At 44.7% G+C, this 12,702-nt stretch overlaps 1 protein-coding gene across 14 annotated transcripts in view; it reads left to right on the top strand.

Moving 5' to 3' along the window:
- The window catches only part of NFASC (neurofascin), a 278,159-nt gene that overhangs the window by 68,681 nt on the left and 196,776 nt on the right, over nt 1-12,702 (top strand). For 2 of the 14 annotated variants that reach the window (XM_075910488.1, XM_075910497.1), the window contains exon 1: nt 11,902-12,242. The exons of the other annotated variants lie outside the window; for them this stretch is intronic. The gene's annotated coding sequence lies outside the window, so the exon portion shown is untranslated. Of the gene's footprint in view, nt 1-11,901; nt 12,243-12,702 lie in introns of those variants that run through there. 14 annotated transcript variants of the gene reach the window in all.

Genomic DNA, 12,702 nt, shown 5'->3' with positions numbered 1-12,702 from the left:
GTGTTAGTCAGGTGGTAAATGCTGAATCATGTGTACTGCCAGCTGTGCAGCAGGTTTAGCTATCCGCTGTCTCTAGGAAATGACATAGAAATTCTCCTTTTATTGCGTAGGTGTACAGTCCCACGTCAGCTGTAGGAATGTATTGGGCCTGGAAGAACTATGGGTTGTTGTGATAGATAGTACGTGGTATGTTTATTGTGTGCTCCTTGGAAAACATGGACTCTCAAACAACATGTATGCCATATGTACTGGGCAAGATCTTTCTACAAGACCATGCAAAGTAGATCTGTGTGGGGTTAGAAGGTTGAAAGGGAGATTTTTCACTGGGGGAAAAAAGCATTCTAGTTCTATTGTAAGGAAGGGCCTTTCTTTTAGCATCTGTCTTTGTGGATTTTTTTTTTTTTTTAATTCAAGGTCAGCTCCTGAGATGAGGAGTGTTGTCTATTCAGTATTATGTCTGAAGAGAGATCACTGGCTCTCTTCCGAGAGAAAAGCTATAGAAAGTGTGTGTTTGCATTAGGGATGTTAAAAAGTGTGTAACTGCTGGAAAAATCTCAGTGGTTACATGGTTACACCCACCTGCAGTGTGGGGTGGCAGCCAATTCCTGGGAACCAGTGTGCACCCGAGTGCACACCGTCATTTAAGTGCCTCCCAGTACACACCAGTGGACTGCTGCCCCGCACTGCTATCTCTGTTGAAGGCAGCAGTATGGGGTGGCAGCCAGCTCCCCAGGAGTGGGGCAGGAGCCTGTGTGTAACCGTGAACGGTACCCAATGAGCCCAGGCTTATCGTTTAACCATTTAAACGGTTACACAAACTAGGGATGTAAAAGTATGAGACTGACATTTTTACTGTTGTAAAAGGACACAGTGGAGATGCTTCTGTCTCCTAGGTACACCTAACCCATGCTAAAGACAAAAGCAAAAATTCAGGGATTTTTAATTGGGATGCTGGCTCCTTTATTGTTAACCCAATTTCTGTAAAATGCCTGCCCTTTGGCAGCCAGCTAAATTGAGTGACAGCATGACTGCTTTGTTTTCCAAAAACTTCTTAACAGGACAGTTCAGCATGAGAAATAGCCACTTAAATAGCATGATCCTGAATGTATCAATTGATTTGGTCTGGAGCACATGCTGTCTAATCATTCTTATAGCTGTAACGTGAGAGATTCAATTCATATGTGTACAGATCGTCTCAGCCAGAGTTGGAAATCGACTTAAAGTTTGGGATGGTTTAGGTGTACAGGGTTGATTTGTGTCCCATTATATTAATGTAACATAAAAGGATCGTGGTCTGTGACTAGGGCTCATAAGCACTATAGTAATAATGGTAGTGATGCCTATTTCAGCAAAAAGCTCAGTTATATTTTTAATCTCTTGCTCCAGAATGTGGAACTTTGTCATCTGTGGGCCCTTGTCCACTTAACTTGCTGCCTTTCCATTTCTGAATCCAACATAGAAATGCCCTCTTATTTCCGAGGGGTTTAAAACTTCTTCTGCCTTGCATCTCCAGTTTCATTTCCCTACAAACTTCTCTGCCCTGCCTGCTGTCCAAAAATGGGGTGTGTGTGTGTGTGTGTGTGTGTGTGTGTGTGTGAGAGAGATATATGCACACCCACCCTTCCTTCCTTCTGGAAAACATTTGAGGGGGCAGCAGGTCCGTACTCATGAACTTCTCTGGGGGTGGTGTTTTTTCATAAATGGAGGACAATAGGGGTGAATTCACACCCTTGTGGTCCATAAGTAAGCAGGGAAATCAGCCCCAGCCTTCTCCCAGCCAGCCAGAGCATGGGGAAGGGAGGCTCGGGCAGCGTGTCGTTCCTGCCTTCCTTCGACTGGCCAGAGCATGCTTACTTGGGGGGGGGGGGGACATGCTTGCTTTCACACACATACCTGCTATGGGCCTGGGCCAAGAGCAAAACTTTACCATCTAGAACAGAGTTGTTCCATGAATCGGGAGAAGTTTATAGTAAATCCCAAGAAATTGGTTCCCAGGCAATCCCCTTCAAGTGGCTCATAGGTTCTCAACCTGTACAGTCAGCACATCTGTCTAGGGCTGAGATTCTGTTGTCCCTCCACCAGTTAGCATTTTCTTATAGATTTCAGTTCATAAAGCCTCCAGGTCCTTATGGAAGAACATTTTGGTCCTCCTACAGGATTGTGAGAAATGGAATGTTGTGTTTCCAACCCCGAGGTCACAAATTCTGAAATTGCCCCCCCCCCCAAAAAAAACAACCTGCATCTTTTTCACCTCCCCTCCCCCCCCACACACACCCACACTTTTTGAGGGAGGGAGAACCATTTCAAGCTTTTTCTCTGCAGACATGAGGGCTAGAAACCTTAAAAAGCAAATGTTCTTTGTGGAATAACATGACTCCAGGAGTGGAGCCTTTAAGTAAGACACCAGTCTGAGAATTGGCCATGCTGAGTGTGCCATATAATTGCTCTTTTTGTAACTGTCACTTTTGTGTGCAATCTGCAGCATATCGGAGTTGGTCACATAATCTGCTCCTGAATAATTTAGATGAAAAAACTGCCGAAATTCCCAATGAATGTTAATTTACAGCAAATTATTCAGGGGCCTGTTCAGACATTCATGTGCTCCGACTTTCTCAACGTTCCTGGGTCTTCAGCATAATTGTTGCTGTTGTTGGCAAAGGGTCATGCGGGTGGATTTTTGTATTGCACCGACACCAAAAATGATTTGAGATGCTCTGTCATAGTAGCAATAGATAAGGCCTAATCCTCTATGCCCATAATTCTTCAAGCTGTCCCGGGGCTTCAGCGAGGCTACTTAAGTGAGTAAGGATTTGTGAGACGGGAGCGCTCCTGTATTGGTCTTTTGTCCTCTTTGTATTTTATGAAGCACAAAAGAGTAGCTTAAAATATTTGTCAAAAAAGAGTTCTGGGTTCAGGCAGTACTTTCTGAATTGTGATACGGGAAAGACACTGGGGTTTTAAAAACAGCGTAATGCTAGTTTACATAGAAGTGACAGAAAAATTAGATGAAGACTATTGGTTCTCGGGATTTCAGGTTTGAAATACAGTTAGTGGGTAACTTATGATTGAGAGGCAAGTTTAAAGAAAGGATGGACCCTGAGAAAGTAAAGAGATTTTTATTAGTATTTCACAAATGGAGGAGAAATATTGAATACATATTTTTCTAAAGCAATTGTAACCCTCTTTCTGTTGAGGAGTTTGATTTATGAGGGTAACATTTACATTGAACTGGCAGTGTCCAATGTTATAGCAAGAATGTGACCTGCTAGGGAGTAAGCAACGTTCTTGTGGGAGGAGAGTGTGCTGCTTTTCTTGTGACATTTTAAATCTTAACAAATGGCAAGTAACTATCCAAACCCTGAACACCAGAACTTGGAGATCGTGGGAATCGCTACACTTACCATAAGTGGCTCTTCATATTTGTGTGGAATGCGGCCTTGTGAGCAGTGTTAAGAGTCTTGTCCAGCAGAGTTTTGTTTTCATGTTGGAAACATTTGTGTTCTGGCCAAGCCCATCTCAAAGTGTGGATTGCTTGCTTTGAAGCACCATTAAAACCTTTTTGATTAAAGGAGACATTTATAGATCCCGAATGAAAGGGCTTCTTTTAGTTTGTGTTTTTGCATGCGTGTTTGTTCATGGTGACTTAGTGCTCATAAAAGGAAGGGATTAAAGGCACCTGATAAACCTGGACATGATACAAGTAAACAAAGCTAGTTCAGACTTCCCTTCAGCTCTGCCTAATGCTTGAGATTTTTCAGAGCAGATAGGGAGAATTAAATGCAACCGAGCTAAGCAATAATGGATGGGGAACATTCTAATTATGGCCCGGATCCTGTAATACAATCTACCCGGACCCTGGCACCTGTGTGGGAGCTACATTGTTGTCAGTGGGTTTCTGTCCAGATGCAGTGCAATGGTCTACACAGATCCTATTTCAGGGTCTGGACCGTAATTAGAAAGTTCCCTTTCTATAATTGCTTGGCTCATTTGCACTGAAGTCTTCACTAGTTGCTGTTGTGGGGAATATTTGTTTAAGGCTTTATTTGCACTGGGGATAAATAACCACACTTCTGTTTAAAAACGAATAGCCCTGTGGTACCTTAGAGACTAACCAAAATATATAGAATCATGGGCTTTTTGTGGGTAAAACCCACTGTTCTCTTTAAAGTAGTTCTTATTCCAAGACCTACATTTTGCTCTGCTGTTCCCTTGACAGTCTCTTTAATGCTCTGGGGGTCATCTCATTTGACTACAGCTCCTTGTGATCAAAAGTTTCCTTGATATTTTCAAGCAAAGTGGCCTGTAAAAACTTATAACTAGATTCACTGAGGGGGAGCGGAGGGTAACACAAATCTCATCAAAGGCTCTTCAGTTTTCCTCCTTGCCCTGTAGGTAATCACTTTCCAGAACTATCTTCTTTAAAGTGACTTATCCAGGACTACAGGCTTAAATTTTGTTGGGGTAACTTTTTTTTAGTGCTGTTTTTTCTTCCACAAAGCATATGTCATGATATCAGTGTCTCACCTGTGCTGCTGCTCCTCCTCCCCCAGCTGGCCAGGACAGTTGCTAGCTGAGCCTGGAAGCTCAGCCCAACGTGGATTAGCTTTCATTCGCTGTTGTGCTAACTTAATTTAATCCATCATAACATAGAAAGCTTTCTTTCAGTCCTTGTTTAAAAAAAATTAAGATAATTTAGAACTTCAGTCTCCTAGCAGGGGGAGGGATAGCTCCCTGGTTTGAGCATTGGCTTGCTAAACTGAGGGTTGTGAGTTCAATCCTTGCAGGGGCAAATCTGTGAGGGATGGTACTTGGTCCTGCTGTAAGGGCAGGAGACTGGACTGGATGACCTCTCAAGGTCTTTTCCAGTTCTGAGATGGTAATTACTAGAAATTCCACAAGCCAAATACACAGGGAAGGGTTCAAACTCAACTTTGTTTACAAGTTTGATTCCTATTAGAGAGGAATGACTAACAATATTAGCTGGCTTGTACACTACTTTCTGCATCCTAATGACTTGCCCATTGTTTGGCTGGTTACTTACAGAGGTGCAAATTGTTCTTATCAGCCTCCTGTAACTAAACAGTCTAATTCATCTTTTTCCCTTCTCCCTCTCCCCCCACCCTTATTTATTTTTGGATCTGGTTTTTTAATACTCCAGTCATCTGAAGAAGTGGGTTGTACCCACAAAAGCTCATGATCCCATATACATGTTTTGTTAGTCTTTAAGGTGCTGCTAGGCTATTTGTTTAAGTTTTTCCACTAGAAATAGGTTTGTCCGGCTAATTCAGGTGAGCATTTTCAAGGGCGATACACAGGTATAAACCTTATCTGTACCTCTCTGGAATCTCTCAGTTTGTGGGCTATTGCTTTGCTAGTGGGTATGGCCAAATCCTGTCATTTTTGCTGACTCTGATCTCCACATCCTAGGTGCAGCAGCCCTCCCTTTACTAATGTGTTTGCAGTCAGAGGGAACAGGCTGTGTTGTGTAGCGACCACTCCCATGCTGCAGGCCAGAGGCTTGTAGGGGAGGGCTGGGTCACAGGGGTTTAGGGGAAGCTAAGAGTAAGCTGGAAGAGCATTACCTTGAAATCGGGGCTGCTGGTGCGCTGAGCCTGGTGTCTGACAATGGCTCACCAAAAGACAGCAGTGTGCAGGGCTGCTAGAGAAATATTCTCATCATGGAGGATGCTTTATGATGCTAGGGGTCCAGTGTTGCAGGGTACGGAGCACCCTCAATTCCCAGTGACTTCAGTGGGAAGCAAAGGGTGCTTAGCCTCTCATAGGCTTGGACGAAATTGAAGTTCTGGACCCACCTATGTTTGAATGCAGACAACTGATTTTCCAAGGCAACATTTTGCTTGTCTAATAAATACTTCCAATGCACTCTAGTAACTACCTGGGCTGCCATGCTAGACAGCAACAGTCTCCTTCACCTTTGTTTTTAGAGTGAACATTCACCTCTGTGACAGGTGCCCGAATGGAGGGGGAGCATCACCCAGACATTGTGGTCAGAGTGAGCTGCTATGCCCTGCTCCCGTCGCATCCCAGTGTGACGCCAAACATCTGTGTGGTCCTGGCAGATTCCTTCCAGAATCACGCTTCCCTGACAGCTGACTTTGTTACTTTCCAGTTAAAGGGCTAATGGATTCCTACAGGCCTTCCTCCCTTTGATGCCTGCAACAACATAGCTCTGACTCGCTGTCAATCTGCATCTGAAATCCCCCCCTGAAATGCCCACATAGGGATGACTAGGCATGGCAGTATAAACTTGGGTTGAGTGGGGAGAGGGAGAAGCCATGGGGATATTCCTGTACCTGCCTGAAGTGCAGTCTAATCTTTTTTCTGTGCTGGGTAAAAGATCAGTTTATTTGAATTCACACTGCACCTGACCTTGAGTAAGCCTAAGAATGTATGTGGATTGAGGGGAGAGGCTGTACATTAGGAAACTGTTAAATGCATAGACTAGCTGCTCGGCTTTTCTTTTTAACTCTAAAAGGTCTGTTCCTTATAGTGTTAAACAGGCCTCTCTTTGTTGTGCATTGGTCAGCTTTAGTGCTTCCAAAGATACTTGCTTAACCGATCTTTACCATGTAGAATAACTTGTGGTTTGTGTCTCGTGTGACTGTGCTCTATAAGCATACAGGAAGACGTGGTCCCAGCTTCGAAAGTGTGTCAGTCCCAAATTAGGAATGCAAAGCCCCGATCCTGAAGTAATTTCAGATCACTACTGGGAGGCCTTCCTGAAGAAGGATGTTTGAAGAAGGGATATGAGGCTCAAACCTTGTAGCAAGAGAGGAGAGGTGAAGAGGAGAGTGGAAGCAGTGTAAAAGGGGGCTAGATGATTAAAAGATTTGGAGGATATGAAACTAGAGCTGTAGGGAGTGCAGCTACATGAGGCTTTGGAGGTAAGGACAAGAAACTTGGACCATGTGAGAGAGTGGGTAAAGGGATTTGAAGATGAGGGAGACATGAACAAAGCATTGGAGAGCAGATTTTAGTGTGTAGGCATTTGTTTCCCTTACTCAAGAGGGCTCAGTGTTGAGTCTCCATGAGCTGCAGATGTAGGAAGTTCAGGACAGCCCTTTGTGGCTTAATGAAACTCAGATGTCTCTAGATCATGCACTTGAGCTGCAGGAAAGGTGGTGTGAGGTTCATTACTAGTTGTTACACAAGGGCCATGTTTCTCCTGGAGTGGCAGTGCTGCTGGTTTCAGAGGGAGCCACTTGCATGCTCTCTGATGGAGAAAATCACTATAGCTTCAGCATTTGGGGACACCCTAGGCCTCTATCCAAACTTCTCATCTGAGCCAAATGCACAATAGACAGCTGCCAGGTTTAGATGTCTGAGGAAATACTGTAAACAAAAAGGATATTGGAGGATTTACTGCAGCTGTCCATGGCCAAGTTCACACAGTGAGTTGCTATCCTTGTTTTGTTCTTTTGGGGGACAAGATCTGTTTACCAAGGTAGTATAATCTAGTACAGGTAGAATCTCTCTAGTACAGCACACTCTGGTCCAGCAACATCCATGGTCCGGCATGATTTTAGTTAGCTGCATGTCCATTGATCAGGGATGTGGCCAAGTTTCCCACAGTCCCATAAAGTTTGTTTATAGCCAGCAGTTCTGGCTTTCAGTGTCCTGTGCTGTTTAGCTCTCTCTCACCCCCAACGTGTCTCCTCTGAGCCCAGTTGGCAATGCTTCTAGACAGTCCTATCAAGGCCATTATAGACAATATTGACCTCCTGTGGTTCAGTAAATTCTCTAGTCAGGCACATGTTTGGTCCCAAGGGTGTCAGACGACACTAATTGAGCAATGGTTCAGAATTACGATAGGGATAGCCCTAAACCTTTGGAAATTTTAGACATTGTCTGCAGATCCTAGATTGAAAACCACTGTTCTATGGTAATGACTGTCTTTTGTCAACTGCTTAGCTATCGTCTTTGGCTTTCAAGGGGTCTGCAGGCCACAGATGGAAAACTATTGCCCTAAGAGCAAGGGAAACAAAAGATTAATGCTAGTCATTCAACAGCTGTCCATGGTGCTGAAATCCAAGATTCACATAGTGCACCTTTGTCGGCACCGTTTTTAAAAGAGTTGACTTCTAAGGGTTAAAACAAACGTAGCAAAGGCTGCTTTCTGTTTCTGAACAGGGTCCAGGGGAAGTCTTAAAGTGTGAAGGGGAGATGGTGGCTTGTCCTTCTGCCAAGGAAGGATTGGTCTATGTGTTGCTGATGCTACTTTGAGACCTTCCCAAAGAACAAAAGTGTGTGGTCAACCCTGGTTCTTGACATGAGTTAAGAAGTTTCAGTCATACTAGGTTTGTTTAACAGGGATCTTAATGTCTTGTTGGTGCCTAATCTAACAACTGGTATACGTCGTTCTGTTGAAAGTAATCAAGATGATTGGTACTTGGAGTCCTTTTGTTCCACAAACTCTGAACTCTGCATGTCTCTTTCACAGTTGGGTCTGGTACCACCAGCCACTCATGTTTAATTACACTGCCCTGTTTGTGACAAGTTGGGAGAGTTGCTAATATGCCTTTCGGCACAGCGTGGCTCCATGGTGATAAAGCCGTATCTGTATGCTGAGCTGTACCCTTGTTGGGTTAAGGGCATGTATAAAAAAAGCTCTTTCTTGCTGTCACTTAAATGGTGTCAGGATTTGTGAAATCTTGCTTTCAGACTTCTAATAGACCCAGCAACAAAGACTGCTTGTTGCAAGCTCATTGGCCTCTGTTTGGATCCTTGTGACGTCTCCGCAGATGTGTGCAGGCGAGAGGGAGAGGAGAGCGATAGAAGTGAAGCTTTGTAACCGCATGTGTGACTGCAGGCATGAGATTGATTCCTCTCTCAGCCCAGTCCTCATTTCATGTACACCTGGTAGAGCCCAGTCTTGTGGGGGAGGGGATTGGGGAATACTGCTCTGTGCACTCTGATGCTGATTTGCAAGGTTTTCAGCATCACTGGTGATTTGAGAGCTTGGCTCATAGAACACTAGACCTAAAAGGGACCTTGAGAGGTCCCCAAGTCCAGTCCCCTGCCCTCATGGCAGGACCAAACACTGTCTAGAGAATTCCTGATAGACGTCTATCAAACCTGCTCTTGAAAATCTCCAATGATGGAGATTTCACAACCTCCCTAGGTAATTTATTCCAGTGTTTAACCACCCTGACAGGAAGTTTTTCCTAATGTCCAACCTAAATTCCCCCTTGCTGCAACTTAATCCCATTGCTGCTTGTCCTATTCTCAGAAGTCAACAAGAACAGGTTTTCTGCTTCCTCCTGGTAACATCACATTGTCCAATCTCTGTAGTTACAAAATTCAATGTTAGGATTTGGTGCCCTCTGCATGTCTCACTCCCAAGAACACCTCCAGTTTATATAATGCTCCAAATGAAACAAGACGGTCAATATCAACCAAAACTAGTCACATTGTACTGCTTTTCAGGGACCGGCATCTAAGTGGTGGATATCTGCAGGATCTAAATGCCAAGGCCTTTAGGGTTTTCATTTTCTAGCCCTGTCAGCATCTGGGTTTGTGGCTTTGTATTTTTGGCTGACCTCTGCTCAGCTCTCTTGGTCACAGTAGCAGCTGTGAGACTGGCCTGGTGTCAGCCTGATAACAGAGCTCTGCCTTGTTATCTGGAATATTGTGTCCAATTCTCTCTCCCCGCCCCCCCCATATAAAGGATGTGGATGCATTGGACAGGGTCCAGCAGAGAGCAACGAAAATGATCAGAGGGTTGGAGCAGATGACCTATGAGGAGAGGCTGAGGAATTTGGACTTTAGTCTGCAGAAGAGAAGAGTGAGGGGGGATTTGATAGCAGCCTTCAACTTCCTGAAGGGAGGTTCCAAAGAGGATGGAGAGAAACTGTTCTCAACGGTGACAGAATGAGGAGCAATGGTCTCTTTTGGGCAATGATGTGAAACTTAGTCCTGACCACTTGTGGACATTAGGAAGCTCTGAGAATTTCCCATGAGTCTCTGCCCTGTCGCAGACACTGGTTGTTGCAGCCTGTGTAACCAAGCAGAGAATTTGGGCCAAGGTGAGCATGTCCCAGTTGCAGCTTGCAAAGTCCTCGCCCCCTGACATTCCCCTGGCAATTGCAATTGGAGACTGTGCTGTAAATTCCCTGCTCTAAAACAGTGTTGCTGTGTGTTGCAGGTATTAATCTGAATCCAGGTCCAGAAAGAAGCTTTGCCAGTGGCACCTACCTCTTAGAATAATCTGATCCAAACCCTTAGGTTGGAGCACTTTTGAGTTCTGGGGTGTTGGCATCCTGTGCCTAAATACTTCTTGGGCACTGCGAGCTCAAATCCGCTCCAGTAGAGGAGCAAGAAAACAATCACTTAAAAAACTACTCCAACTTAGAATCAAAGCAGTAAAAACAGAAACTGAAGGAAACCAGTGGTGATTTATCTCTGACATCCATTGTGTTATCTCAAGCCACTTTAAACCACCATTGAATCCATTGCAGCACTTTGTGTAAGACTCACGTATTCAGGAGGGGGCATTAATTTTGGGTGCTGTGGCTTTTTGGAAACTGCACCCGAGACAGGCTGAGCCTGATTTTTTTGATACCCTGGGAATGTGTAGCTCTGTTCATGTCAGTTGAAGTTGTCAGTGCTCAGAAGAAGGCCCCAAGATTTTCTCAAATTTGGGCATAATCTGAGGCTCCACTGAAAATATGGGCCTGTGTAACGACAGGGCAGATTTTCAGAGTGGTTCAGTTTTAGCCAGTTATTTGGATGCCAAAATTAAAGCTGAGCTGTTCTGGAAAATAGACCTGTTATTTAGATGGCTAAATGGGAACTGAGTTTTCCTCTGCCTCTGAGTTGTAACTTAACAGAACCTCAGAATGGATGAGACCATTTCGGTGCAACAGACTGTAAAATAGTCCATATCCTCCTGTTTTCTGAAGCCCTGTCTCCCTCTTGGAGTTGTGTATTATCTCACCTTCTGCTTGTTTTCTTCCGGAGGGAATTAGTCTTAACGCCGGGAGCTCACATCCAAGAAGTGGCATAAGCTTGGGTCTTAGTACTAAAAAAGAAAAAGCCCCTGAACGGCACTGCCCATCTGCTTCTACTTTTTTATATAATCATAGGTGGCTAGGGGCATGAGGGCTCTTGTTTTGGAGGGTGTATTGCAACTTTGAACTGTTTTATAAAAGGACACAGGCGTGTTAGATGATGCAAGACCTATTTTTCCCCTTCTTTTTCAAGTATGGCAGAAGTGGGTCTTAAAAGTAGCAAATGTCAACCTGCTTGTGTCCCATGTGCATATCTTATTGGCCTCTTTGTAATCATCAAGGACTTGTGCAGCTCTTGACTGGCTGGTCCTTTGTATCACTTAAATGCAGGCTCATTTAAGGTGTGTACCTTGTAAACTCTTTTTTCCTTTCAATCTTTATTTGACACCTCCCCAGCCCCAGTCTTGACTTTATTTTCTTCATTTCTGACACAAACCCCACTAGGGTAGATTTCCTAACTCCTGCTTGGCCCAAGACATAGACTGTCTGAACGCAAAAAGAATTGTTCCAGCCTGGCTAGCTCTGTAACAATGGAGCTTAAGGGCAGGTCTTCACTCATTGCACCAGAGATCAATGTTATGGCATTCAATTTAGCGGGTCTAGTTTGCCCCCTTAAACTGAACACTGAGGGCAGCTCTGGCTGGCTGGAACAGCCCATGTCTGTGGTGGGCCCAGTCCCCTCCCACCATAGATTATATGGTGACTCCCCAGGAACAGGCTGGCAGGAGCTGCTGGTCCCACTCTTGGCGGGGGGGAGGGAGGGTTGACTGCAGAGCCTACAGTGGAGCCTCCCCGGGAACAGCGCTGGCAGTCCTGCTCTCAAGGAAGCTTCACTGCAGGCTCTGCAATATAGAGCTTAAATAAGCTTTATATTGCAGCGCCCACAGTGTGTAACAGCTGGGATTTTTAGCGGTTACAGTTACCTTTTTAAGCAAACCTTTAGTGTCCACTCCTCCCCTCCCTACTTCAGTCCTGACCAAGAGACACCACCCGCATGGCTCCTGCATCCTGAGCCTATAGCAGCCAACAAGGAATTATCACCGGGCCTTTGTGATGTCGAACCCTGTTCACTGGGACCTAGGCTGACTTCTGCCACATGCACTTTCAGATTGCAACAAACTTGGGTCTCTTCTGAGGCGCTGAATGGGGACTGATGAGCTATGTGTGAAAGGCTTTTCAGCTGTTACCAGGCCTTTGAGTCATCCAGCCTGTGTAAGCGATCTTCTTAAAGTGTAAGGCGTATGAGCAATAACTCCCCCATAGGTTGTAGAACCTCTGATCGTTCAAAGAGCTAAAAATGATTTTGTTATAACTTTATATACCATCCATGTCTAGGTTTTGTGTAATGAGCATCCTTGCTGATCTACTGGGCTTTGCCCTAGAGCCGTTTTGATCCTCCAAGGAAAGCAGGCGTTTGTGTTATGAATCAAAAGTGGGGTGACTGTAAAGCTAGTTCACCAAGCAAACAAAAACAAATACTCTCTGTCTATTGTTGCAAGCAGCCTGTGTAAATCTGCTGAGTACCTGGAGAGGCAGGTAAACCAGACAAAGAGTCCTCTGTTGGATACAATGATCTCTCTGTGGTTCTCTCCGGCATTCAGGGCTTTGACAAAAGCGGGACAGGGCTATAAATCAGCATGTTATCTGCTTTCTGAAAGGCTTGTTTTCCATC

This window comes from Pelodiscus sinensis, chromosome 27 (genome assembly GCF_049634645.1).
Source record: "Pelodiscus sinensis isolate JC-2024 chromosome 27, ASM4963464v1, whole genome shotgun sequence".
In the NCBI taxonomy this organism is placed as follows: Eukaryota; Metazoa; Chordata; order Testudines; family Trionychidae; genus Pelodiscus; species Pelodiscus sinensis.
The sequence above is the reverse complement of the archived record's forward strand: the minus strand, read 5'-3'. Positions and strand labels throughout refer to the sequence as shown.